The sequence below is a fragment of the Spermophilus citellus genome, assembly GCF_964194105.1.
Source record: "Spermophilus citellus genome assembly, chromosome: 15".
NCBI lineage: Eukaryota > Metazoa > Chordata > Mammalia > Rodentia > Sciuridae > Spermophilus > Spermophilus citellus.
In genome coordinates this window covers 6,024,015-6,051,263 of record NC_138195.1, presented here as the reverse complement: position 1 = coordinate 6,051,263, position 27,249 = coordinate 6,024,015, and positions in this window count along the sequence as shown.

Below are 27,249 nucleotides of genomic sequence, written 5' to 3'. Positions count from 1 at the left end.
TCCAGTAACAGTTTGAATTTTTAGGTTTCACTCTGTTTTCTCCTATATTGATAGATGTATTTGGAACTCTAAATCCAACACGGTTTGTGCTAGCTTCTTGAAACTTGACACAATAAAGTAGTTTCACGTTCTATCTCTACGTTTTTTTTCCTCTTGATATAGTCCTAAGAAGTGACTGGCGAGAAACACTTTCATGGAAAGGGGTTGCCAGGCTGCCCAAAATTACGAATCTCCAGAAATCTCAGGAAATATTTTTTCACCCAAACTGGATGATACTTTCAGGTAATGATCAGTACACTAAGGCGACTTGGTTCCCCAAATTTCCTTCTTCTATGTTGAAGCGTTCGTTTCCAGTAACAGTTTGAATTTTTAGGTTTCACTCTGTTTTCTCCTATATTGATAGATGTATTTGGAACTCTAAATCCAACACGGTTTGTGCTAGCTTCTTGAAACTTGACACAATAAAGTAGTTTCACGTTCTATCTCTACGTTTTTTTTCCTCTTGATATAGCCCTAAGCAGTGACTGGCGAGAAACACTTTCATGGAAAGGGGTTGTCAGGTTTCCCAAAATTACGAATCTCCAGAAATCTCAGCAAATATTTTTTCACCCAAACTGGATGATACTTTCAGGTAATGATCAGTACACTAAGGCGACTTGGTTCCCCAAATTTCGTTCTTCTATGTTGAAGCGTTCGTTTCCAGTAACAGTTTGAATTTTTAGGTCTCACTCTGTTTTCTCCTATATTGATAGATGTATTTGGAACTCTAAATCCAACACGGTTTGTACTAGCTTCTTGAAACTTGACACAATAAAGTAGTTTCACGTTCTATCTCTACGTTTTTTTTCCTCTTGATATAGCCCTAAGCAGTGACTGGCGAGAAACACTTTCATGGAAAGGGGTTGCCAGGTTTCCCAAAATTACGAATCTCCAGAAATCTCAGCAAATATTTTTTCACCCAAACTGGATGATACTTTCAGGTAATGATAAGTACACTAAGGCGACTTGGTTCCCCAAATTTCGTTCTTCTATGTTGAAGTGTTCGTTTCCAGTAACAGTTTGAATTTTTAGGTTTCACTCTGTTTTCTCCTATATTGATAGATGTATTTGGAACTCTAAATCCAACACGGTTTGTGCTAGCTTCTTGAAACTTGACACAATAAAGTGGTTTCACGTTCTATCTCTATGTTTTGTTTCCTCTTGATGTAGCCCTAAGCAGTGACTGGCGAGAAACACTTTCATGGAAAGGGGTTGCCAGGCTGCCCAAAATTACGAATCTCCAGAAATCTCAGCAAATATTTTTTCACCCAAACTGGATGATACTTTCAGGTAATGATCAGTACACTAAGGCGACTTGGTTCCCCAAATTTCCTTCTTCTATGTTGAAGCGTTCATTTCCTGTAACAGTTTGAATTTTTAGGTTTCACTCTGTTTTCTCCTATATTGATAGATGTATTTGGAACTCTAAATCCAACACGGTTTGTGCTAGCTTCTTGAAACTTGACACAATAAAGTAGTTTCACGTTCTATCTCTATGTTTTGTTTCCTCTTGAATAGCCCTAAGCAGTGACTGGCGAGAAACACTTTCATGGAAAGGGGTTGCCAGGTTTCCCAAAATTACAAATCTCCAGTAATCTCAGCAAATATTTTTTCACCCAAACTGGATGATACTTTCAGGTAATGATAAGTACACTAAGGCGACTTGGTTCCCCAAATTTCGTTCTTCTATGTTGAAGCGTTCGTTTCCAGTAACAGTTTGAATTTTTAGGTTTCACTCTGTTTTCTCCTATATTGATAGATGTATTTGGAACTCTAAATCCAACACGGTTTTTGCTAGCTTCTTGAAACTTGACACAATAAAGTAGTTTCACGTTCTATCTCTATGTTTTGATTCCTCTTGATGTAGCCCTAAGCAGTGACTGGCGAGAAACACTTTCATGGAAAGGGGTTGCCAGGCTTCCCAAAATTACGAATCTCCAGAAATCTCAGCAAATATTTTTTCACCCAAACTGGATGATACTTTCAGGTAATGATCAGTACACTAAGGCGACTTGGTTCCCCAAATTTCGTTCTTCTATGTTGAAGCGTTCGTTTCCAGTAACAGTTTGAATTTTTAGGTTTCACTCTGTTTTCTCCTATATTGATAGATGTATTTGGAACTCTAAATCCAACACGGTTTGTGCTAGCTTCTTGAAACTTGACACAATAAAGTAGTTTCACATTCTATCTCTATGTTTTGATTCCTCTTGATGTAGCCCTAAGCAGTGACTGCCGAGAAACACTTTCATGGAAAGGGGTTGCCAGGTTTCCCAAAATTACGAATCTCCAGAAATCTCAGGAAATATTTTTTCACCCAAACTGGATGATACTTTCAGGTAATGATCAGTACACTAAGGCGACTTGCTTCCCCAAATTTCCTTCTTCTATGTTGAAGCGTTCGTTTCCAGTAACAGTTTGAATTTTTAGGTTTCACTCTGTTTTCTCCTATATTGATAGATGTATTTGGAACTCTAAATCCAAAACGGTTTGTGCTAGCTTCTTGAAACTTGACACAATAAAGTAGTTTCACGTTCTATATCTACGTTTTTTTTCCTCTTGATATAGCCCTAAGCAGTGACTGGTGAGAAACACTTTCATGGAAAGGGGTTGCCAGGTTTCCCAAAATTACGAATCTCCAGAAATCTCAGCAAATATTTTTTCACCCAAACTGGATGATACTTTCAGGTAATGATAAGTACACTAAGGCGACTTGGTTCCCCAAATTTCGTTCTTCTATGTTGAAGCGTTCGTTTCCAGTAACAGTTTGAATTTTTAGGTTTCGCTCTGTTTTCTCCTATATTGATAGATGTATTTGGAACTCTAAATCCAACACGGTTTGTGCTAGCTTCTTGAAACTTGACACAATAAAGAAGTTTCACGTTCTATCTCTATGTTTTGATTCCTATTGATGTAGCCCTAAGCAGTGACTGCCGAGAAACACTTTCATGGAAAGGGGTTGCCAGGTTTCCCAAAATTACAAATCTCCAGAAATCTCAGGAAATATTTTTTCACCCAAACTGGATGATACTTTCAGGTAATGATCAGTACACTAAGGCGACTTGCTTCCCCAAAATTCCATCTTCTATGTTGAAGCGTTCGTTTCCAGTAACAGTTTGAATTTTTAGGTTTCACTCTGTTTTCTCCTATATTGATAGATGTATTTGGAACTCTAAATCCAACACGGTTTGTGCTAGCTTCTTGAAACTTGACACAATAAAGTAGTTTCACGTTCTATCTCTACGTTTTTTTTCCTCTTGATATAGTCCTAAGCAGTGACTGGCGAGAAACACTTTCATGGAAAGGGGTTGCCAGGCTGCCCAAAATTACGAATCTCCAGAAATCTCAGGAAATATTTTTTCACCCAAACTGGATGATACTTTCAGGTAATGATCAGTACACTAAGGCGACTTGGTTCCCCAAATTTCGTTCTTCTATGTTGAAGCGTTCGTTTCCAGTAACAGTTTGAATTTTTAGGTTTCACTGTGTTTTCTCCTATATTGATAGATGTATTTGGAACTCTAAATCCAACACGGTTTGTGCTAGCTTCTTGAAACTTGACACAATAAAGTAGTTTCACGTTCTATCTCTATGTTTTGTTTCCTCTTGATGTAGCCCTAAGCAGTGACTGGCGAGAAACACTTTCATGGAAAGGGGTTGCCAGGCTGCCCAAAATTACGAATCTCCAGAAATCTCAGCAAATATTTTTTCACCCAAACTGGATGATACTTTCAGGTAATGATCAGTACACTAAGGCGACTTGGTTCCCCAAATTTCCTTCTTCTATGTTGAAGCGTTCGTTTCCAGTAACAGTTTGAATTTTTAGGTTTCACTCTGTTTTCTCCTATATTGATAGATGTATTTGGAACTCTAAATCCAACACGGTTTGTGCTAGCTTCTTGAAACTTGACACAATAAAGTAGTTTCACGTTCTATCTCTACGTTTTGTTTCCTCTTAATGTAGCCCTAAGCAGTGACTGGCGAGAAACACTTTCATGGAAAGGGGTTGCCAGGCTGCCCAAAATTACGAATCTCCAGAAATCTCAGCAAATATTTTTTCACCCAAACTGGATGATACTTTCAGGTAATGATCAGTACACTAAGGCGACTTGGTTCCCCAAATTACCTTCTTCTATGTTGAAGCGTTCGTTTCCAGTAACAGTTTGAATTTTTAGGTTTCACTCTGTTTTCTCCTATATTGATAGATGTATTTGGAACTCTAAATCCAACACGGTTTGTGCTAGCTTCTTGAAACTTGACACAATAAAGTAGTTTCACGTTCTATCTCTATGTTTTGATTCCTCTTGATGTAGCCCTAAGCAGTGACTGGCGAGAAACACTTTCATGGAAAGGGGTTGCCAGGTTTCCCAAAATTACGAATCTCCAGAAATCTCAGGAAATATTTTTTCACCCAAACTGGATGATACTTTCAGGTAATGATCAGTACACTAAGGCGACTTGCTTCCCCAAATTTCCTTCTTCTATGTTGAAGCGTTCGTTTCCAGTAACAGTTTGAATTTTTAGGTTTCACTCTGTTTTCTCCTATATTGATAGATGTATTTGTAACTCTAAATCCAACACGGTTTGTGCTAGCTTCTTGAAACTTGACACAATAAAGTAGTTTCACGTTCTATCTCTACGTTTTTTTTCCTCTTGATATAGCCCTAAGCAGTGACTGGCGAGAAACACTTTCATGGAAAGGGGTTGCCAGGTTTCCCAAAATTACGAATCTCCAGAAATCTCAGCAAATATTTTTTCACCCAAACTGGATGATACTTTCAGGTAATGATAAGTACACTAAGGCGAATTGGTTCCCCAAATTTCGTTCTTCTATGTTGAAGCGTTCGTTTCCAGTAACAGTTTGAATTTTTAGGTTTCACTCTGTTTTCTCCTATATTGATAGATGTATTTGGAACTCTAAATCCAACACGGTTTGTGCTAGCTTCTTGAAACTTGACACAATAAAGTAGTTTCACGTTCTATCTCTATGTTTTGTTTCCTCTTGATGTAGCCCTAAGCAGTGACTGGCTAGAAACACTTTCATGGAAAGGGGTTGCCAGGCTTCCCAAAATTACGAATCTCCAGAAATCTCAGCAAATATTTTTTCACCCAAACTGGATGATACTTTCAGGTAATGATCAGTACACTAAGGCGACTTGGTTCCCCAAATTTCGTTCTTCTATGTTGAAGCGTTCGTTTCCAGTAACAGTTTGAATTTTTAGGTTTCGCTCTGTTTTCTCCTATATTGATAGATGTATTTGGAACTCTAAATCCAACACGGTTTGTGCTAGCTTCTTGAAACTTGACACAATAAAGTAGTTTCACGTTCTATCTCTATGTTTTGTTTCCTCTTGATGTAGCCCTAAGCAGTGTCTGGCGAGAAACACTTTCATGGAAAGGGGTTGCCAGGCTGCCCAAAATTACGAATCTCCAGAAATCTCAGCAAATATTTTTTCACCCAAACTGGATGATACTTTCAGGTAATGATCAGTACACTAAGGCGACTTGGTTCCCCAAATTTCCTTCTTCTATGTTGAAGCGTTCGTTTCCTGTAACAGTTTGAATTTTTAGGTTTCACTCTGTTTTCTCCTATATTGATAGATGTATTTGGAACTCTAAATCCAACACGGTTTGTGCTAGCTTCTTGAAACTTGACACAATAATGTAGTTTCACGTTCTATCTCCATGTTTTGATTCCTCTTGATGTAGCCCTAAGCAGTGACTGGCGAGAAACACTTTCATGGAAAGGGGTTGCCAGGTTTCCCAAAATTACGAATCTCCAGAAATCTCAGCAAATATTTTTTCACCCAAACTGGATGATACTTTCAGGTAATGATCAGTACACTAAGGCGACTTGCTTCCCCAAATTTCCTTCTTCTATGTTGAAACGTTCGTTTCCAGTAACAGTTTGAATTTTTAGGTTTCACTGTGTTTTCTCCTATATTGATAGACGTATTTGGACCTCTAAATCCAACACGGTTTGTACTAGCTTCTTGAAACTTGACACAATAAAGTAGTTTCACGTTCTATCTCTATGTTTTGTTTCCTCTTGATGTAGCCCTAAGCAGTGACTGGCGAGAAACACTTTCATGGAAAGGGGTTGCCAGGCTTCCCAAAATTACGAATCTCCAGAAATCTCAGCAAATATTTTTTCACCCAAACTGGATGATACTTTCAGGTAATGATCAGTACACTAAGGCGACTTGGTTCCCCAAATTTCGTTCTTCTATGTTGAAGCGTTCGTTTCCAGTAACAGTTTGAATTTTTAGGTTTCACTCTGTTTTCTCCTATATTGATAGATGTATTTGGAACTCTAAATCCAACACGGTTTGTGCTAGCTTCTTGAAACTTGACACAATAAAGAAGTTTCACGTTCTATCTCTATGTTTTGATTCCTATTGATGTAGCCCTAAGCAGTGTCTGGCGAGAAACACTTTCATGGAAAGGGGTTGCCAGGCTGCCCAAAATTACGAATCTCCAGAAATCTCAGCAAATATTTTTTCACCCAAACTGGATGATACTTTCAGGTAATGATAAGTACACTAAGGCGACTTGGTTCCCCAAATTTCGTTCTTCTATGTTGAAGCGTTCGTTTCCAGTAACAGTTTGAATTTTTAGGTTTCACTCTGTTTTCTCCTATATTGATAGATGTATTTGGAACTCTAAATCCAACACGGTTTGTGCTAGCTTATTGAAACTTGACACAATAAAGTAGTTTCATGTTCTATCTCTATGTTTTGTTTCCTCTTGATGTAGCCCTAAGCAGTGACTGGCGAGAAACACTTTCATGGAAAGGGGTTGCCAGGTTTCCCAAAATTACAAATCTCCAGAAATCTCAGCAAATATTTTTTCACCCAAACTGGATGATACTTTCAGGTAATGATAAGTACACTAAGGCGACTTGGTTCCCCAAATTTCGTTCTTCTATGTTGAAGCGTTCGTTTCCAGTAACAGTTTGAATTTTTAGGTTTCACTCTGTTTTCTCCTATATTGATAGATGTATTTGGAACTCTAAATCCAACACGGTTTGTGCTAGCTTCTTGAAACTTGACACAATAAAGTAGTTTCACGTTCTATCTCTATGTTTTGATTCATCTTGATGTAGCCCTAAGCAGTGACTGGCGAAAAACACTTTCATGGAAAGGGGTTGCCAGGCTTCCCAAAATTACGAATCTCCAGAAATCTCAGCAAATATTTTTTCACCCAAACTGGATGATACTTTCAGGTAATGATCAGTACACTAAGGCGACTTGGTTCCCCAAATTTCGTTCTTCTATGTTGAAGCGTTCGTTTCCAGTAACAGTTTGAATTTTTAGGTTTCACTCTGTTTTCTCCTATATTGATAGATGTATTTGGAACTCTAAATCCAACACGGTTTGTGCTAGCTTCTTGAAACTTGACACAATAAAGAAGTTTCACGTTCTATCTCTATGTTTTGATTCCTATTGATGTAGCCCTAAGCAGTGTCTGGCGAGAAACACTTTCATGGAAAGGGGTTGCCAGGCTGCCCAAAATTACGAATCTCCAGAAATCTCAGCAAATATTTTTTCACCCAAACTGGATGATACTTTCAGGTAATGATAAGTACACTAAGGCGACTTGGTTCCCCAAATTTCGTTCTTCTATGTTGAAGCGTTCGTTTCCAGTAACAGTTTGAATTTTTAGGTTTCACTCTGTTTTCTCCTATATTGATAGATGTATTTGGAACTCTAAATCCAACACGGTTTGTGCTAGCTTATTGAAACTTGACACAATAAAGTAGTTTCATGTTCTATCTCTATGTTTTGTTTCCTCTTGATGTAGCCCTAAGCAGTGACTGGCGAGAAACACTTTCATGGAAAGGGGTTGCCAGGTTTCCCAAAATTACAAATCTCCAGAAATCTCAGCAAATATTTTTTCACCCAAACTGGATGATACTTTCAGGTAATGATAAGTACACTAAGGCGACTTGGTTCCCCAAATTTCGTTCTTCTATGTTGAAGCGTTCGTTTCCAGTAACAGTTTGAATTTTTAGGTTTCACTCTGTTTTCTCCTATATTGATAGATGTATTTGGAACTCTAAATCCAACACGGTTTGTGCTAGCTTCTTGAAACTTGACACAATAAAGTAGTTTCACGTTCTATCTCTATGTTTTGATTCATCTTGATGTAGCCCTAAGCAGTGACTGGCGAAAAACACTTTCATGGAAAGGGGTTGCCAGGCTTCCCAAAATTACGAATCTCCAGAAATCTCAGCAAATATTTTTTCACCCAAACTGGATGATACTTTCAGGTAATGATCAGTACACTAAGGCGACTTGGTTCCCCAAATTTCGTTCTTCTATGTTGAAGCGTTCGTTTCCAGTAACAGTTTGAATTTTTAGGTTTCACTCTGTTTTCTCCTATATTGATAGATGTATTTGGAACTCTAAATCCAACACGGTTTGTGCTAGCTTCTTGAAACTTGACACAATAAAGTAGTTTCACGTTCTATCTCTACGTTTTTTTTCCTCTTGATATAGCCCTAAGCAGTGACTGGCGAGAAACACTTTCATGGAAAGGGGTTGCCAGGTTTCCCAAAATTACGAATCTCCAGAAATCTCAGCAAATATTTTTTCACCCAAACTGGATGATACTTTCAGGTAATGATAAGTACACTAAGGCGACTTGGTTCCCCAAATTTCGTTCTTCTATGTTGAAGCGTTCGTTTCCAGTAACAGTTTGAATTTTTAGGTTTCACTCTGTTTTCTCCTATATTGATAGATGTATTTGGAACTCTAAATCCAACACGGTTTGTGCTAGCTTCTTGAAACTTGACACAATAAAGTAGTTTCACGTTCTATCTCTCCGTTTTGTTTCCTCTTGATGTAGCCCTAAGCAGTGACTGGCGAGAAACACTTTCATGGACAGGGGTTGCCAGGCTGCCCATAATTACGAATCTCCAGAAATCTCAGCAAATATTTTTTCACCCAAACTGGATGATACTTTCAGGTAATGATCAGTACACTAAGGCGACTTGGTTCCCCAAATTTCTTTCTTCTATGTTGAAGCGTTCGTTTCCAGTAACAGTTTGAATTTTTAGGTTTCGCTCTGTTTTCTCCTATATTGATAGATGTATTTGGAACTCTAAATCCAACACGGTTTGTGCTAGCTTCTTGAAACTTGACACAATAAAGTAGTTTCACGTTCTATCTCTATGTTTTGTTTCCTCTTGATGTAGCCCTAAGCAGTGTCTGCCGAGAAACACTTTCATGGAAAGGGGTTGCCAGGCTGCCCAAAATTACGAATCTCCAGAAATCTCAGCAAATATTTTTTCACCCAAACTTGATGATACTTTCAGGTAATGATCAGTACACTAAGGCGACTTGGTTCCCCAAATTTCCTTCTTCTATGTTGAAGCGTTCGTTTCCAGTAACAGTTTGAATTTTTAGGGTTCACTCTGTTTTCTCCTATATTGATAGATGTATTTGGAACTCTAAATCCAACACGGTTTGTGCTAGCTTCTTGAAACTTGACACAATAAAGTAGTTTCACGTTCTATCTCTATGTTTTGATTCATCTTGATGTAGCCCTAAGCAGTGACTGGCGAGAAACACTTTCATGGAAAGGGGTTGCCAGGCTTCCCAAAATTACGAATCTCCAGAAATCTCAGCAAATATTTTTTCACCCAAACTGGATGATACTTTCAGGTAATGATCAGTACACTAAGGCGACTTGGTTCCCCAAATTTCGTTCTTCTATGTTGAAGCGTTCGTTTCCAGTAACAGTTTGAATTTTTAGGTTTCACTCTGTTTTCTCCTATATTGATAGATGTATTTGGAACTCTAAATCCAACACGGTTTGTGCTAGCTTCTTGAAACTTGACACAATAAAGTAGTCACGTTCTATCTCTATGTTTTGATTCCTCTTGATGTAGCCCTAAGCAGTGACTGCCGAGAAACACTTTCATGGAAAGGGGTTGCCAGGCTTCCCAAAATTACGAATCTCCAGAAATCTCAGCAAATATTTTTTCACCCAAACTGGATGATACTATCAGGTAATGATCAGTACACTAAGGCGACTTGGTTCCCCTAATTTCGTTCTTCTATGTTGAAGCGTTCGTTTCCAGTAACAGTTTGAATTTTTAGGTTTCACTCTGTTTTCTCCTATATTGATAGATGTATTTGGAACTCTAAATCCAACACGGTTTGTGCTAGCTTCTTGAAACTTGACACAATAAAGTAGTTTCACGTTCTATCTCTCTGCTTTGTTTCCTCTTGATGTAGCCCTAAGCAGTGTCTGGCGAGAAACACTTTCATGGAAAGGGGTTGCCAGGCTGCCCAAAATTACGAATCTCCAGAAATCTCAGCAAATATTTTTTCACCCAAACTGGATGATACTTTCAGGTAATGATAAGTACACTAAGGCGACTTGGTTCCCCAAATTTCGTTCTTCTATGTTGAAGCGTTCGTTTCCAGTAACAGTTTGAATTTTTAGGTTTCACTCTGTTTTCTCCTATATTGACAGATGTATTTGGAACTCTAAATCCAACACGGTTTGTGCTAGCTTCTTGAAACTTGACACAATAAAGTAGTTTCACGTTCTATCTCTATGTTTTGATTCCTCTTGATGTAGCCCTAAGCAGTGACTGGCGAGAAACACTTTCATGGAAAGGGGTTGCCAGGTTTCCCAAAATTACGAATCTCCAGAAATATCAGCAAATATTTTTTCACCCAAACTGGATGATACTTTCAGGTAATGATAAGTACACTAAGGCGACTTGGTTCCCCAAATTTCGTTCTTCTATGTTGAAGCGTTCGTTTCCAGTAACAGTTTGAATTTTTAGGTTTCACTCTGTTTTCTCCTATATTGACAGATGTATTTGGAACTCTAAATCCAACACGGTTTGTGCTAGCTTCTTGAAACTTGACACAATAAAGTAGTTTCACGTTCTATCTCTGCGTTTTGTTTCCTCTTAATGTAGCCCTAAGCAGTGAAGGCGAGAAACACTTTCATGGACAGGGGTTGCCAGGCTGCCCATAATTACGAATCTCCAGAAATCTCAGCAAATATTTTTTTCACCCAAACTGGATGATACTTTCAGGTAATGATCAGTACACTAAGGCGACTTGGTTCCCCAAATTTCGTTCTTCTATGTTGAAGCGTTCGTTTCCAGTAACAGTTTGAATTTTTAGGTTTCGCTCTGTTTTGTCCTATATTGATAGATGTATTTGGAACTCTAAATCCAACACGGTTTGTGCTAGCTTCTTGAAACTTGACACAATAAAGTAGTTTCACGTTCTATCTCTATGTTTTGTTTCCTCTTGATGTAGCCCTAAGCAGTGTCTGGCGAGAAACACTTTCATGGAAAGGGGTTGCCAGGCTGCCCAAAATTACGAATCTCCAGAAATCTCAGAAAATATTTTTTCACCCAAACTTGATGATACTTTCAGGTAATGATCAGTACACTAAGGCGACTTGGTTCCCCAAATTTCCTTCTTCTATGTTGAAGCGTTCGTGTCCAGTAACAGTTTGAATTTTTAGGTTTCACTCTGTTTTCTCCTATATTGATAGATGTATTTGGAACTCTAAATCCAACACGGTTTGTGCTAGCTTCTTGAAACTTGACACAATAAAGTAGTTTCACGTTCTATCTCTATGTTTTGATTCCTCTTGATGTAGCCCTAAGCAGTGACTGGCGAGAAACACTTTCATGGAAAGGGGTTGCCAGGTTTCCCAAAATTACGAATCTCCAGAAATCTCAGCAAATATTTTTTCACCCAAACTGGATGATACTTTCAGGTAATGATAAGTACACTAAGGCGACTTGGTTCCCCAAATTTTGTTCTTCTATGATGAAGCGTTCGTTTCCAGTAACAGTTTGAATTTTTAGGTTTCACTCTGTTTTCTCCTATATTGATAGATGTATTTGGAACTCTAAATCCAACACGGTTTGTGCTAGCTTCTTGAAACTTGACACAATAAAGTAGTTTCACGTTCTATCTCTATGTTTTGTTTCCTCTTGATGTAGCCCTAAGCAGTGACTGGCGAGAAACACTTTCATGGAAAGGGGTTGCCAGGCTGCCCAAAATTACGAATCTCCAGAAATCTCAGCAAATATTTTTTCACCCAAACTGGATGATACTTTCAGGTAATGATCAGTACACTAAGGCGACTTGGTTCCCCAAATTTCCTTCTTCTATGTTGAAGCGTTCGTTTCCTGTAACAGTTTGAATTTTTAGGTTTCACTCTGTTTTCTCCTATATTGATAGATGTATTTGGAACTCTAAATCCAACACGGTTTGTGCTAGCTTCTTGAAACTTGACACAATAAAGTAGTTTCACGTTCTATCTCTACGTTTTCTTTCCTCTTAATGTAGCCCTAAGCAGTGACTGGCGAGAAACACTTTCATGGAAAGTGGTTGCCAGGCTGCCCAAAATTACGAATCTCCAGAAATTTCAGCAAATATTTTTTCACCCAAACTAGATGATACTTTCAGGTAATGATCAGTACACTAAGGCGACTTGGTTCCCCAAATTTCCTTCTTCTATGTTGAAGCGTTCGTTTCCTGTAACAGTTTGAATTTTTAGGTTTCACTCTGTTTTCTCCTATATTGATCGATGTATTTGGAACTCTACATCCAACACGGTTTGTGCTAGCTTCTTGAAACTTGACACAATAAAGTAGTTTCACGTTCTATCTCTATGTTTTGTTTCCTCTTGATATAGCCCTAAGCAGTGACTGGCGAGAAACACTTTCATGGAAAGGGGTTGCCAGGCTTCCCAAAATTACGAATCTCCAGAAATCTCAGCAAATATTTTTTCACCCAAACTGGATGATACTTTCAGGTAATGATCAGTACACTAAGGCGACTTGGTTCCCCAAATTTCGTTCTTCTATGTTGAAGCGTTCGTTTCCAGTAACAGTTTGAATTTTTAGGTTTCACTCTGTTTTCTCCTATATTGATAGATGTATTTGGAACTCTAAATCCAACACGGTTTGTGCTAGCTTCTTGAAACTTGACACAATAAAGTAGTTTCACGTTCTATCTCTACATTTTTTTTTCTCTTGATATAGCCCTAAGCAGTGACTGGCGAGAAACACTTTCATGGAAAGGGGTTGCCAGGTTTCCCAAAATTACGAATATCCAGAAATCTCAGCAAATATTTTTTCACCCAAACTGGATGATACTTTCAGGTAATGATAAGTACACTAAGGCGACTTGGTTCCCCAAATTTCGTTCTTCTATGTTGAAGCGTTCGTTTCCAGTAACAGTTTGAATTTTTAGGTTTCACTCTGTTTTCTCCTATATTGATAGATGTATTTGGAACTCTAAATCCAACACGGTTTGTGCTAGCTTCTTGAAACTTGACACAATAAAGTAGTTTCATGTTCTATCTCTCCGTTTTGTTTCCTCTTGATGTAGCCCTAAGCAGTGACTGGCGAGAAACACTTTCATGGAAAGGGGTTGCCAGGCTTCCCAAAATTACGAATCTCCCGAAATCTCAGGAAATATTTTTTCACCCAAACTGGATGATACTTTCAGGTAATGATCAGTACATTAAGGCGACTTGGTTCCCCAAATTTCGTTCTTCTATGTTGAAGCGTTCGTTTCCAGTAACAGTTTGAATTTTTAGGTTTCGCTCTGTTTTCTCCTATATTGATAGATGTATTTGGAACTCTAAATCCAACACGGTTTGTGCTAGCTTCTTGAAACTTGACACAATAAAGTAGTTTCACGTTCTATCTCTATGTTTTGTTTCCTCTTGATGTAGCCCTAAGCAGTGTCTGGCGAGAAACACTTTCATGGAAAGGGGTTGCCAGGCTGCCCAAAATTACGAATCTCCAGAAGTCTCAGCAAATATTTTTTCACCCAAACTGGATGATACTTTCAGGTAATGATAAGTACACTAAGGCGACTTGGTTCCCCAAATTTCGTTCTTCTATGTTGAAGCGTTCGTTTCCAGTAACAGTTTGAATTTTTAGGTTTCACTCTGTTTTCTCCTATATTGATAGATGTATTTGGAACTCTAAATCCAACACGGTTTGTGCTAGCTTCTTGAAACTTGACACAATAAAGTAGTTTCATGTTCTATCTCTATGTTTTGTTTCCTCTTGATATAGCCCTAAGCAGTGACTGGCGAGAAACACTTTCATGGAAAGGGGTTGCCAGGTTTCCCAAAATTACAAATCTCCAGAAATCTCAGCAAATATTTTTTCACCCAAACTGGATGATACTTTCAGGTAATGATAAGTACACTAAGGCGACTTGGTTCCCCAAATTTCGTTCTTCTATGTTGAAGCGTTCGTTTCCAGTAACAGTTTGAATTTTTAGGTTTCACTCTGTTTTCTCCTATATTGATAGATGTATTTGGAACTCTAAATCCAACACGGTTTGTGCTAGCTTCTTGAAACTTGACACAATAAAGTAGTTTCACGTTCTATCTCTATGTTTTGATTCCTCTTGATGTAGCCCTAAGCAGTGACTGCCGAGAAACACTTTCATGGAAAGGGGTTGCCAGGTTTCCCAAAATTACGAATCTCCAGAAATCTCAGCAAATATTTTTTCACCCAAACTGGATGATACTTTCAGGTAATGATCAGTACACTAAGGCGACTTGGTTCCCCAAATTTCGTTCTTCTATGTTGAAGCGTTCGTTTCCAGTAACAGTTTGAATTTTTAGGTTTCACTCTGTTTTCTCCTATATTGATAGATGTATTTGGAACTCTAAATCCAACACGGTTTGTGCTAGCTTCTTGAAACTTGACACAATAAAGTAGTTTCATGTTCTATCTCTACGTTTTCTTTCCTCTTAATGTAGCCCTAAGCAGTGACTGGCGAGAAACACTTTCATGGAAAGGGGTTGCCAGGCTGCCCAAAATTACGAATCTCCAGAAATCTCAGCAAATATTTTTTCACCCAAACTGGATGATACTTTCAGGTAATGATCAGTACACTAAGGCGACTTGGTTCCCCAAATTTCCTTCTTCTATGTTGAAGCGTTCGTTTCCTGTAACAGTTTGAATTTTTAGGTTTCACTCTGTTTTCTCCTATATTGATAGATGTATTTGGAACTCTACATCCAACACGGTTTGTGCTAGCTTCTTGAAACTTGACACAATAAAGTAGTTTCACGTTCTATCTCTATGTTTTGTTTCCTCTTGATATAGCCCTAAGCAGTGACTGGCAAGAAACACTTTCATGGAAAGGGGTTGCCAGGTTTCCCAAAATTACAAATCTCCAGAAATCTCAGCAAATATTTTTTCACCCAAACTGGATGATACTTTCAGGTAATGATAAGTACACTAAGGCGACTTGGTTCCCCAAATTTCGTTCTTCTATGTTGAAGCGTTCGTTTCCAGTAACAGTTTGAATTTTTAGGTTTCACTCTGTTTTCTCCTATATTGATAGATGTATTTGGAACTCTAAATCCAACACGGTTTGTGCTAGCTTCTTGAAACTTGACACAATAAAGTAGTTTCACGTTCTATCTCTATGTTTTGATTCCTCTTGATGTAGCCCTAAGCAGTGACTGGCGAGAAACACTTTCATGGAAAGGGGTTGCCAGGCTTCCCAAAATTACGAATCTCCAGAAATCTCAGCAAATATTTTTTCACCCAAACTGGATGATACTTTCAGGTAATGATCAGTACACTAAGGTGACTTGGTTCCCCAAATTTCGTTCTTCTATGTTGAAGCGTTCGTTTCCAGTAACAGTTTGAATTTTTAGGTTTCACTCTGTTTTCTCCTATATTGATAGATGTATTTGGAACTCTAAATCCAACACGGTTTGTGCTAGCTTCTTGAAACTTGACACAATAAAGTAGTTTCACGTTCTATCTCTATGTTTTGATTCCTCTTGATGTAGCCCTAAGCAGTGACTGCCGAGAAACACTTTCATGGAAAGGGGTTGCCAGGTTTCCCAAAATTACGAATCTCCAGAAATCTCAGGAAATATTTTTTCACCCAAACTGGATGATACTTTCAGGTAATGATCAGTACACTAAGGCGACTTGCTTCCCCAAATTTCCTTCTTCTATGTTGAAGCGTTCGTTTCCAGTAACAGTTTGAATTTTTAGGTTTCACTCTGTTTTCTCCTATATTGATAGATGTATTTGGAACTCTAAATCCAACACGGTTTGTGCTAGCTTCTTGAAACTTGACACAATAAAGTAGTTTCACGTTCTATCTCTACGTTTTTTTTCCTCTTGATATAGCCCTAAGCAGTGACTGGCGAGAAACACTTTCATGGAAAGGGGTTGCCAGGTTTCCCAAAATTACGAATCTCCAGAAATCTCAGCAAATATTTTTTCACCCAAACTGGATGATACTTTCAGGTAATGATAAGTACACTAAGGCGACTTGGTTCCCCAAATTTCGTTCTTCTATGTTGAAGCGTTCGTTTCCAGTAACACTTTGAATTTTTAGGTTTCACTCTGTTTTCTCCTATATTGATAGATGTATTTGGAACTCTAAATCCAACACGGTTTGTGCTAGCTTCTTGAAACTTGACACAATAAAGTAGTTTCACGTTCTATCTCTCCGTTTTGTTTCCTCTTAATGTAGCCCTAAGCAGTGACTGGCGAGAAACACTTTCATGGAAAGGGGTTGCCAGGCTTCCCAAAATTACGAATCTCCAGAAATCTCAGCAAATATTTTTTCACCCAAACTGGATGATACTTTCAGGTAATGATAAGTACACTAAGGCGACTTGGTTCCCCAAATTTCGTTCTTCTATGTTGAAGCGTTCGTTCCCAGTAACAGTTTGAATTTTTAGGTTTCACTCTGTTTTCTCCTATATTGATAGATGTATTTGGAACTCTAAATCCAACACGGTTTGTGCTAGCTTCTTGAAACTTGACACAATAAAGTAGTTTCACGTTCTATCTCTACATTTTTTTTTCTCTTGATATAGCCCTAAGCAGTGACTGGCGAGAAACACTTTCATGGAAAGGGGTTGCCAGGTTTCCCAAAATTACGAATATCCAGAAATCTCAGCAAATATTTTTTCACCCAAACTGGATGATACTTTCAGGTAATGATAAGTACACTAAGGCGACTTGGTTCCCCAAATTTCGTTCTTCTATGTTGAAGCGTTCGTTTCCAGTAACAGTTTGAATTTTTAGGTTTCACTCTGTTTTCTCCTATATTGATAGATGTATTTGGAACTCTAAATCCAACACGGTTTGTGCTAGCTTCTTGAAACTTGACACAATAAAGTAGTTTCACGTTCTATCTCTCCGTTTTGTTTCCTCTTGATGTAGCCCTAAGCAGTGACTGGCGAGAAACACTTTCATGGAAAGGGGTTGCCAGGCTTCCCAAAATTACGAATCTCCAGAAATCTCAGCAAATATTTTTTCCCCCAAACTGGATGATACTTTCAGGTAATGATCAGTACATTAAGGCGACTTGGTTCCCCAAATTTCGTTCTTCTATGTTGAAGCGTTCGTTTCCAGTAACTGTTTGAATTTTTAGGTTTCGCTCTGTTTTCTCCTATATTGATAGATGTATTTGGAACTCTAAATCCAACACGGTTTGTGCTAGCTTCTTGAAACTTGACACAATAAAGTAGTTTCACGTTCTATCTCTATGTTTTGTTTCCTCTTGATGTAGCCCTAAGCAGTGTCTGGCGAGAAACACTTTCATGGAAAGGGGTTGCCAGGCTGCCCAAAATTACGAATCTCCAGAAGTCTCAGCAAATATTTGTTCACCCAAACTGGATGATACTTTCAGGTAATGATAAGTACACTAAGGCGACTTGGTTCCCCAAATTTCGTTCTTCTATGTTGAAGCGTTCGTTTCCAGTAACAGTTTGAATTTTTAGGTTTCACTCTGTTTTCTCCTATATTGATAGATGTATTTGGAACTCTAAATCCAACACGGTTTGTGCTAGCTTCTTGAAACTTGACACAATAAAGTAGTTTCATGTTCTATCTCTATGTTTTGTTTCCTCTTGATATAGCCCTAAGCAGTGACTGGCGAGAAACACTTTCATGGAAAGGGGTTGCCAGGTTTCCCAAAATTACAAATCTCCAGAAATCTCAGCAAATATTTTTTCACCCAAACTGGATGATACTTTCAGGTAATGATAAGTACACTAAGGCGACTTGGTTCCCCAAATTTCGTTCTTCTATGTTGAAGCGTTCGTTTCCAGTAACAGTTTGAATTTTTAGGTTTCACTCTGTTTTCTCCTATATTGATAGATGTATTTGGAACTCTAAATCCAACACGGTTTGTGCTAGCTTCTTGAAACTTGACACAATAAAGTAGTTTCACGTTCTATCTCTATGTTTTGATTCCTCTTGATGTAGCCCTAAGCAGTGACTGCCGAGAAACACTTTCATGGAAAGGGGTTGCCAGGTTTCCCAAAATTACGAATCTCCAGAAATCTCAGCAAATATTTTTTCACCCAAACTGGATGATACTTTCAGGTAATGATCAGTACACTAAGGCGACTTGGTTCCCCAAATTTCGTTCTTCTATGTTGAAGCGTTCGTTTCCAGTAACAGTTTGAATTTTTAGGTTTCACTCTGTTTTCTCCTATATTGATAGATGTATTTGGAACTCTAAATCCAACACGGTTTGTGCTAGCTTCTTGAAACTTGACACAATAAAGTAGTTTCACGTTCTATCTCTACGTTTTCTTTCCTCTTAATGTAGCCCTAAGCAGTGACTGGCGAGAAACACTTTCATGGAAAGGGGTTGCCAGGCTGCCCAAAATTACGAATCTCCAGAAATCTCAGCAAATATTTTTTCACCCAAACTGGATGATACTTTCAGGTAATGATCAGTACACTAAGGCGACTTGGTTCCCCAAATTTCCTTCTTCTATGTTGAAGCGTTCGTTTCCTGTAACAGTTTGAATTTTTAGGTTTCACTCTGTTTTCTCCTATATTGATAGATGTATTTGGAACTCTACATCCAACACGGTTTGTGCTAGCTTCTTGAAACTTGACACAATAAAGTAGTTTCACGTTCTATCTCTATGTTTTGTTTCCTCTTGATATAGCCCTAAGCAGTGACTGGCGAGAAACACTTTCATGGAAAGGGGTTGCCAGGTTTCCCAAAATTACAAATCTCCAGAAATCTCAGCAAATATTTTTTCACCCAAACTGGATGATACTTTCAGGTAATGATAAGTACACTAAGGCGACTTGGTTCCCCAAATTTCGTTCTTCTATGTTGAAGCGTTCGTTTCCAGTAACAGTTTGAATTTTTAGGTTTCACTCTGTTTTCTCCTATATTGATAGATGTATTTGGAACTCTAAATCCAACACGGTTTGTGCTAGCTTCTTGAAACTTGACACAATAAAGTAGTTTCACGTTCTATCTCTATGTTTTGATTCCTCTTGATGTAGCCCTAAGCAGTGACTGGCGAGAAACACTTTCATGGAAAGGGGTTGCCAGGCTTCCCAAAATTACGAATCTCCAGAAATCTCAGCAAATATTTTTTCACCCAAACTGGATGATACTTTCAGGTAATGATCAGTACACTAAGGTGACTTGGTTCCCCAAATTTCGTTCTTCTATGTTGAAGCGTTCGTTTCCAGTAAGAGTTTGAATTTTTAGGTTTCACTCTGTTTTCTCCTATATTGATAGATGTATTTGGAACTCTAAATCCAACACGGTTTGTGCTAGCTTCTTGAAACTTGACACAATAAAGTAGTTTCACGTTCTATCTCTATGTTTTGATTCCTCTTGATGTAGCCCTAAGCAGTGACTGCCGAGAAACACTTTCATGGAAAGGGGTTGCCAGGTTTCCCAAAATTACGAATCTCCAGAAATCTCAGGAAATATTTTTTCACCCAAACTGGATGATACTTTCAGGTAATGATCAGTACACTAAGGCGACTTGCTTCCCCAAATTTCCTTCTTCTATGTTGAAGCGTTCGTTTCCAGTAACAGTTTGAATTTTTAGGTTTCACTCTGTTTTCTCCTATATTGATAGATGTATTTGGAACTCTAAATCCAACACGGTTTGTGCTAGCTTCTTGAAACTTGACACAATAAAGTAGTTTCACGTTCTATCTCTACGTTTTTTTTCCTCTTGATATAGCCCTAAGCAGTGACTGGCGAGAAACACTTTCATGGAAAGGGGTTGCCAGGTTTCCCAAAATTACGAATCTCCAGAAATCTCAGCAAATATTTTTTCACCCAAACTGGATGATACTTTCAGGTAATGATAAGTACACTAAGGCGACTTGGTTCCCCAAATTTCGTTCTTCTATGTTGAAGCGTTCGTTTCCAGTAACAGTTTGAATTTTTAGGTTTCACTCTGTTTTCTCCTATATTGATAGATGTATTTGGAACTCTAAATCCAACACGGTTTGTGCTAGCTTCTTGAAACTTGACACAATAAAGTAGTTTCACGTTCTATCTCTCCGTTTTGTTTCCTCTTAATGTAGCCCTAAGCAGTGACTGGCGAGAAACACTTTCATGGAAAGGGGTTGCCAGGCTTCCCAAAATTACGAATCTCCAGAAATCTCAGCAAATATTTTTTCACCCAAACTGGATGATACTTTCAGGTAATGATAAGTACACTAAGGCGACTTGGTTCCCCAAATTTCGTTCTTCTATGTTGAAGCGTTCGTTTCCAGTAACAGTTTGAATTTTTAGGTTTCACTCTGTTTTCTCCTATATTGATAGATGTATTTGGAACTCTAAATCCAACACGGTTTGTGCTAGCTTCTTGAAACTTGACACAATAAAGTAGTTTCACGTTCTATCTCTCCGTTTTGTTTCCTCTTAATGTAGCCCTAAGCAGTGACTGGCGAGAAACACTTTCATGGAAAGGGGTTGCCAGGCTTCCCAAAATTACGAATCTCCAGAAATCTCAGCAAATATTTTTTCACCCAAACTGGATGATACTTTCAGGTAATGATAAGTACACTAAGGCGACTTGGTTCCCCAAATTTCGTTCTTCTATGTTGAAGCGTTCGTTTCCAGTAACAGTTTGAATTTTTAGGTTTCACTCTGTTTTCTCCTATATTGATAGATGTATTTGGAACTCTAAATCCAACACGGTTTGTGCTAGCTTCTTGAAACTTGACACAATAAAGTAGTTTCACGTTCTATCTCTCCGTTTTGTTTCCTCTTGATGTAGCCCTAAGCAGTGACTGGCGAGAAACACTTTCATGGAAAGGGGTTGCCAGGCTTCCCAAAATTACGAATCTCCAGAAATCTCAGCAAATATTTTTTCCCCCAAACTGGATGATACTTTCAGGTAATGATAAGTACACTAAGGCGACTTGGTTCCCCAAATTTCGTTCTTCTATGTTGAAGCGTTCGTTTCCAGTAACTGTTTGAATTTTTAGGTTTCACTCTGTTTTCTCCTATATTGATAGATGTATTTGGAACTCTAAATCCAACACGGTTTGTGCTAGCTTCTTGAAACTTGACACAATAAAGTAGTTTCACGTTCTATCTCTATGTTTTGATTCCTCTTGATGTAGCCCTAAGCAGTGACTGCCGAGAAACACTTTCATGGAAAGGGGTTGCCAGGTTTCCCAAAATTACGAATCTCCAGAAATCTCAGCAAATATTTTTTCACCCAAACTGGATGATACTTTCAGGTAATGATCAGTACACTAAGGCGACTTGGTTCCCCAAATTTCGTTCTTCTATGTTGAAGCGTTCGTTTCCAGTAACAGTTTGAATTTTTAGGTTTCACTCTGTTTTCTCCTATATTGATAGATGTATTTGGAACTCTAAATCCAACACGGTTTGTGCTAGCTTCTTGAAACTTGACACAATAAAGTAGTTTCACGTTCTATCTCTACGTTTTCTTTCCTCTTAATGTAGCCCTAAGCAGTGACTGGCGAGAAACACTTTCATGGAAAGGGGTTGCCAGGCTGCCCAAAATTACGAATCTCCAGAAATCTCAGCAAATATTTTTTCACCCAAACTGGATGATACTTTCAGGTAATGATCAGTACACTAAGGCGACTTGGTTCCCCAAATTTCCTTCTTCTATGTTGAAGCGTTCGTTTCCTGTAACAGTTTGAATTTTTAGGTTTCACTCTGTTTTCTCCTATATTGATAGATGTATTTGGAACTCTACATCCAACACGGTTTGTGCTAGCTTCTTGAAACTTGACACAATAAAGTAGTTTCACGTTCTATCTCTATGTTTTGTTTCCTCTTGATATAGCCCTAAGCAGTGACTGGCGAGAAACACTTTCATGGAAAGGGGTTGCCAGGTTTCCCAAAATTACAAATCTCCAGAAATCTCAGCAAATATTTTTTCACCCAAACTGGATGATACTTTCAGGTAATGATAAGTACACTAAGGCGACTTGGTTCCCCAAATTTCGTTCTTCTATGTTGAAGCGTTCGTTTCCAGTAACAGTTTGAATTTTTAGGTTTCACTCTGTTTTCTCCTATATTGATAGATGTATTTGGAACTCTAAATCCAACACGGTTTGTGCTAGCTTCTTGAAACTTGACACAATAAAGTAGTTTCACGTTCTATCTCTATGTTTTGATTCCTCTTGATGTAGCCCTAAGCAGTGACTGGCGAGAAACACTTTCATGGAAAGGGGTTGCCAGGCTTCCCAAAATTACGAATCTCCAGAAATCTCAGCAAATATTTTTTCACCCAAACTGGATGATACTTTCAGGTAATGATCAGTACACTAAGGTGACTTGGTTCCCCAAATTTCGTTCTTCTATGTTGAAGCGTTCGTTTCCAGTAAGAGTTTGAATTTTTAGGTTTCACTCTGTTTTCTCCTATATTGATAGATGTATTTGGAACTCTAAATCCAACACGGTTTGTGCTAGCTTCTTGAAACTTGACACAATAAAGTAGTTTCACGTTCTATCTCTATGTTTTGATTCCTCTTGATGTAGCCCTAAGCAGTGACTGCCCAGAAACACTTTCATGGAAAGGGGTTGCCAGGTTTCCCAAAATTACGAATCTCCAGAAATCTCAGGAAATATTTTTTCACCCAAACTGGATGATACTTTCAGGTAATGATCAGTACACTAAGGCGACTTGCTTCCCCAAATTTCCTTCTTCTATGTTGAAGCGTTCGTTTCCAGTAACAGTTTGAATTTTTAGGTTTCACTCTGTTTTCTCCTATATTGATAGATGTATTTGGAACTCTAAATCCAACACGGTTTGTGCTAGCTTCTTGAAACTTGACACAATAAAGTAGTTTCACGTTCTATCTCTACGTTTTTTTTCCTCTTGATATAGCCCTAAGCAGTGACTGGCGAGAAACACTTTCATGGAAAGGGGTTGCCAGGTTTCCCAAAATTACGAATCTCCAGAAATCTCAGCAAATATTTTTTCACCCAAACTGGATGATACTTTCAGGTAATGATAAGTACACTAAGGCGACTTGGTTCCCCAAATTTCGTTCTTCTATGTTGAAGCGTTCGTTTCCAGTAACAGTTTGAATTTTTAGGTTTCACTCTGTTTTCTCCTATATTGATAGATGTATTTGGAACTCTAAATCCAACACGGTTTGTGCTAGCTTCTTGAAACTTGACACAATAAAGTAGTTTCACGTTCTATCTCTCCGTTTTGTTTCCTCTTAATGTAGCCCTAAGCAGTGACTGGCGAGAAACACTTTCATGGAAAGGGGTTGCCAGGCTTCCCAAAATTACGAATCTCCAGAAATCTCAGCAAATATTTTTTCACCCAAACTGGATGATACTTTCAGGTAATGATAAGTACACTAAGGCGACTTGGTTCCCCAAATTTCGTTCTTCTATGTTGAAGCGTTCGTTTCCAGTAACAGTTTGAATTTTTAGGTTTCACTCTGTTTTCTCCTATATTGATAGATGTATTTGGAACTCTAAATCCAACACGGTTTGTGCTAGCTTCTTGAAACTTGACACAATAAAGTAGTTTCACGTTCTATCTCTACATTTTTTTTTCTCTTGATATAGCCCTAAGGCGAGAAACACTTTCATGGAAAGGGTTTGCCAGGTTTCCCAAAATTACGAATATCCAGAAATCTCAGCAAATATTTTTTCACCCAAACTGGATGATACTTTCAGGTAATGATAAGTACACTAAGGCGACTTGGTTCCCCAAACTTCGTTCTTCTATGTTGAAGCGTTCGTTTCCAGTAACAGTTTGAATTTTTAGGTTTCACTCTGTTTTCTCCTATATTGATAGATGTATTTGGAACTCTAAATCCAACACGGTTTGTGCTAGCTTCTTGAAACTTGACACAATAAAGTAGTTTCACGTTCTATCTCTCCGTTTTGTTTCCTCTTGATGTAGCCCTAAGCAGTGACTGGCGAGAAACACTTTCATGGAAAGGGGTTGCCAGGCTTCCCAAAATTACGAATCTCCAGAAATCTCAGCAAATATTTTTTCCCCCAAACTGGATGATACTTTCAGGTAATGATCAGTACATTAAGGCGACTTGGTTCCCCAAATTTCGTTCTTCTATGTTGAAGCGTTCGTTTCCAGTAACTGTTTGAATTTTTAGGTTTCGCTCTGTTTTCTCCTATATTGATAGATGTATTTGGAACTCTAAATCCAACACGGTTTGTGCTAGCTTCTTGAAACTTGACACAATAAAGTAGTTTCACGTTCTATCTCTATGTTTTGTTTCCTCTTGATGTAGCCCTAAGCAGTGTCTGGCGAGAAACACTTTCATGGAAAGGGGTTGCCAGGCTGCCCAAAATTACGAATCTCCAGAAGTCTCAGCAAATATTTTTTCACCCAAACTGGATGATACTTTCAGGTAATGATAAGTACACTAAGGCGACTTGGTTCCCCAAATTTCGTTCTTCTATGTTGAAGCGTTCGTTTCCAGTAACAGTTTGAATTTTTAGGTTTCACTCTGTTTTCTCCTATATTGATAGATGTATTTGGAACTCTAAATCCAACACGGTTTGTGCTAGCTTCTTGAAACTTGACACAATAAAGTAGTTTCATGTTCTATCTCTATGTTTTGTTTCCTCTTGATATAGCCCTAAGCAGTGACTGGCGAGAAACACTTTCATGGAAAGGGGTTGCCAGGTTTCCCAAAATTACAAATCTCCAGAAATCTCAGCAAATATTTTTTCACCCAAACTGGATGATACTTTCAGGTAATGATAAGTACACTAAGGCGACTTGGTTCCCCAAATTTCGTTCTTCTATGTTGAAGCGTTCGTTTCCAGTAACAGTTTGAATTTTTAGGTTTCACTCTGTTTTCTCGTATATTGATAGATGTATTTGGAACTCTAAATCCAACACGGTTTGTGCTAGCTTCTTGAAACTTGACACAATAAAGTAGTTTCACGTTCTATCTCTATGTTTTGATTCCTCTTGATGTAGCCCTAAGCAGTGACTGCCGAGAAACACTTTCATGGAAAGGGGTTGCCAGGTTTCCCAAAATTACGAATCTCCAGAAATCTCAGCAAATATTTTTTCACCCAAACTGGATGATACTTTCAGGTAATGATCAGTACACTAAGGCGACTTGGTTCCCCAAATTTCGTTCTTCTATGTTGAAGCGTTCGTTTCCAGTAACAGTTTGAATTTTTAGGTTTCACTCTGTTTTCTCCTATATTGATAGATGTATTTGGAACTCTAAATCCAACACGGTTTGTGCTAGCTTCTTGAAACTTGACACAATAAAGTAGTTTCACGTTCTATCTCTACGTTTTCTTTCCTCTTAATGTAGCCCTAAGCAGTGACTGGCGAGAAACACTTTCATGGAAAGGGGTTGCCAGGCTGCCCAAAATTACGAATCTCCAGAAATCTCAGCAAATATTTTTTCACCCAAACTGGATGATACTTTCAGGTAATGATCAGTACACTAAGGCGACTTGGTTCCCCAAATTTCCTTCTTCTATGTTGAAGCGTTCGTTTCCTGTAACAGTTTGAATTTTTAGGTTTCACTCTGTTTTCTCCTATATTGATAGATGTATTTGGAACTCTACATCCAACACGGTTTGTGCTAGCTTCTTGAAACTTGACACAATAAAGTAGTTTCACGTTCTATCTCTATGTTTTGTTTCCTCTTGATATAGCCCTAAGCAGTGACTGGCGAGAAACACTTTCATGGAAAGGGGTTGCCAGGTTTCCCAAAATTACAAATCTCCAGAAATCTCAGCAAATATTTTTTCACCCAAACTGGATGATACTTTCAGGTAATGATAAGTACACTAAGGCGACTTGGTTCCCCAAATTTCGTTCTTCTATGTTGAAGCGTTCGTTTCCAGTAACAGTTTGAATTTTTAGGTTTCACTCTGTTTTCTCCTATATTGATAGATGTATTTGGAACTCTAAATCCAACACGGTTTGTGCTAGCTTCTTGAAACTTGACACAATAAAGTAGTTTCACGTTCTATCTCTATGTTTTGATTCCTCTTGATGTAGCCCTAAGCAGTGACTGGCGAGAAACACTTTCATGGAAAGGGGTTGCCAGGCTTCCCAAAATTACGAATCTCCAGAAATCTCAGCAAATATTTTTTCACCCAAACTGGATGATACTTTCAGGTAATGATCAGTACACTAAGGTGACTTGGTTCCCCAAATTTCGTTCTTCTATGTTGAAGCGTTCGTTTCCAGTAACAGTTTGAATTTTTAGGTTTCACTCTGTTTTCTCCTATATTGATAGATGTATTTGGAACTCTAAATCCAACACGGTTTGTGCTAGCTTCTTGAAACTTGACACAATAAAGTAGTTTCACGTTCTATCTCTATGTTTTGATTCCTCTTGATGTAGCCCTAAGCAGTGACTGCCGAGAAACACTTTCATGGAAAGGGGTTGCCAGGTTTCCCAAAATTACGAATCTCCAGAAATCTCAGGAAATATTTTTTCACCCAAACTGGATGATACTTTCAGGTAATGATCAGTACACTAAGGCGACTTGCTTCCCCAAATTTCCTTCTTCTATGTTGAAGCGTTCGTTTCCAGTAACAGTTTGAATTTTTAGGTTTCACTCTGTTTTCTCCTATATTGATAGATGTATTTGGAACTCTAAATCCAACACGGTTTGTGCTAGCTTCTTGAAACTTGACACAATAAAGTAGTTTCACGTTCTATCTCTACGTTTTTTTTCCTCTTGATATAGCCCTAAGCAGTGACTGGCGAGAAACACTTTCATGGAAAGGGGTTGCCAGGTTTCCCAAAATTACGAATCTCCAGAAATCTCAGCAAATATTTTTTCACCCAAACTGGATGATACTTTCAGGTAATGATAAGTACACTAAGGCGACTTGGTTCCCCAAATTTCGTTCTTCTATGTTGAAGCGTTCGTTTCCAGTAACAGTTTGAATTTTTAGGTTTCACTCTGTTTT